Source organism: Anneissia japonica, unplaced genomic scaffold, assembly GCF_011630105.1.
Source record: "Anneissia japonica isolate Jap-2015-1 unplaced genomic scaffold, ASM1163010v1 scaffold131_len961581_cov171, whole genome shotgun sequence".
Taxonomy (NCBI): Eukaryota; Metazoa; Echinodermata; class Crinoidea; order Comatulida; family Comatulidae; genus Anneissia; species Anneissia japonica.
Window position 1 is genome coordinate 227678 of NW_022750285.1, and position 2843 is coordinate 230520.

The following is a 2843-nucleotide window of genomic DNA, read 5'->3' on the forward strand; positions in this document are numbered from 1 at the left end:
TATATATATAGATTAAAAGGCAAAATACTGAAAAACAACAATGCTGTTTGAAACAATGGCTGGGATACAAAAATGATAAGCAACAGCTAAAAAGTAGACGTAAGTAAACAGCCAGAAATAGAACCAGAGCTTTCGGACAACACTAGTCCTTCCTCAGTGGCGAGTGAGTGAGGGTAGAAAAAGCTAGATAGCATAAAGTGAGAATTTCATGCAAGCATGATTGGAAACAATAGGCTGGGTGAGATTAGAATAAACAGCCTAAACAAGTAAACAGGAAGGCCAAAACTAAACTTTAGAGGCAAGCCTCAATAGATAAGCCAAATGATTTATAAGGAATAAATTGAAATGCCATTGGTTTAATCATGGAGATAATACCTCCATGGTTTAATTTAGTGTACTGGGAGAACGTTCCTAATATTTAGTCCAAATGGTGTGGTTGTTTTAAGTAAAAGTTCCCAGTGATTCTCTTTATCTTTGCGATTTTTGTCGCTCCAAGTGGCATTATGGTCAATTGCAATCACTCTGAAATTTGAAATTGAATGACCAGCTAAATTGAAATGTTCGGCTACTGGTTGATCAAGCTTAGATATTCTGATATTCTGATAGCTGATCTATGTTGTGTCATTCTCATACGGAGAGTGTTTTTTGTTTCTCCGACATATTGTTTACCACAAATATTACAATACATGAGATAAATGACATTTTTGGTGAGGCAATTAATTGATTGCCTTATCCGAAATATGTGGTTTGTTTGGTTGCTCTTGAATGATTGTGTAGAATCAAGCAAGGAGCATGTTTTGCATGATGAACCACAAAGATGACTACCCAAATTACGGTTGTCGCAAGAGTTAGTTTGCCTCTTGAATTTAGATCGTACTAATATATCACAGAGGTTAGGTGGTCTGTAATAGGCTATGAACGGTGTATCCGGAAAAACAGACCTAAGACGTTCTGTGGTCTGTAGAATGGGCATATGTTTCTGAATTATAGCCCTTAGTGGTGGTGACCTAGGGTGATAGGTAGTGATCAGTGGCACTCTGGTCGATCGTTGACGTGGTTTGTACGTCAGTGTTTGAGCACGAGGTATGTCCTTTGCTTTTTTTTTATAGCATTTTCAATTGGTCCTCGATAATTTCTATACCGGAGATGTCCGGATAGTTCTTCTGTTCGATTCTGAAAATCTAAATCCGAAGAACAAATGCGTCTCATGCGCAATGCTTGGCTGTACGGAATATTTTTTGTACAGTACGGGGGGTGACAGCTGCTAGGGAGCAGGTACATATGCTTATCTGTGGGTTTACGGAAGAGATCAGTTTTAAGTGCACTATTTTCCATGGTCACGGTGATGTCCAAAAAATCTACACTGCTTGTGGATTTGTTAGCAGTGAACTTGATTGTGGGATGAGCCGAATTAATGTTCAATAGGAATGTATCCAAACTATCTTCACCATGGGTCCAGATCATGAAGATATCATCAATGTAACGAAACCAAACATTCTTGGGCTGTAGGGAATTGGCCTCAAATTGTCCCATCAATAAGTTAGCAAAAGATGGAGCCATTTTGGTGCCCATCACTGTGCCATGAATTTGAAGGTAATGACCGTCGCCGAAAACAAAGTTATTATTGGTCAGAATCAGCATGATAAGTTCACGGAGATGTGATTTAGATGGGGTTTTGCCCCGAATTTGCTTGTAATTTGAAATGCACGCATTAACACCTTCTTCATGAGGGATATTAGTATATAATGAGGAAACATCAAGTGTAGCCAGAACAGTATTATTAGGTAAATTTGAAATTTGGTTAATTTTGCGGATAAAGTCCGTGGAGTCCTGAATGTACGAGGGGAGAGCAACAACATATGGTCTCAATAAATCATAGATGGTCTCAATAAATCATCCACATATTCAGAGATTTTTTCTGTAGCAGTACCGTTGCCCGAAATAATGGGTCTGCCAGGATGGCCTGCTTTGTGGATTTTGGGTAGGACATAGAAACATCCTGGTGCCAGATCGACCTGGATGAGATGGGGTCCAATTTTGGGATCGATGGAACCTTTTTTAACCATCTTTAATACAGATTTTTCCACTTCCTTAGAAATTTCCGGAGTGGGGTCCTCTGTGAGCTTCCGATAGTGAAGGGGATTGTTTAGTTGTCTTAAGGACTCCTCTTCATAGAATTTAATGTCCATTACGACAGTGGCAGAGCCTTTATCAACTGGTTTGATGATAATATCATCACGCTGACGCAAATTGCCGATGGCCTGCCTCTCATTTTTTTGAGATTGTCGCGGAAATCTGGACTAGGAGTGTTGTTTTTAACGTCGTCCTCAATGGCCTGAATGAAAGTTTCTAAAGCTGGGCAACGATTCTTAGGGGGATTCCAGGTACTTTTAGGTTTGAATTTAGTAACATTGCCCATGTTATCCGTGGTGTTGCCGTCGGAATCCATGAAAAATTCACGGCATCTTAAACGTCGGAAGAAAGCTTCAAGATCCAAAGATAGTTGTTGTGGGTCAGCCTGCCTCGGTTTTGGGCAAAATTTGAGTCCTCAGGATAGAAGTTTGGTTTCTCCTTCGGAAAGCTGACAGTTAATTTGAACAACTGGAATCCGTGGTGTTGCACGGATTATCACTAAAGCGCCGAATGAACCTTCTAGGTTTACGTGAAAGCCAAACATTGTGCGAAGGTTGGATCACATGTGTTGAAGTGGTATTGTCTCGACCAAATTTGTGTTGTCTCCTCAGGGAAAGTTCCTTGGAAAGCTTAAGGCAATCCTTGGCAATAATCTTGAGTTTGTTTTGAAACTCAGATATAGGAAGGTCTCTTTTTAGCCTTTCACATCT

The 2843-nt window shown here is 40.0% G+C and overlaps 1 protein-coding gene across 1 annotated transcript in view; it reads right to left on the bottom strand.

The window, feature by feature from the left end:
- LOC117121307 (protocadherin-15-like) overlaps window positions 1–2843 on the bottom strand; it is a 72402-nt gene that overhangs the window by 68541 nt on the left and 1018 nt on the right. The window lies entirely within an intron of this gene.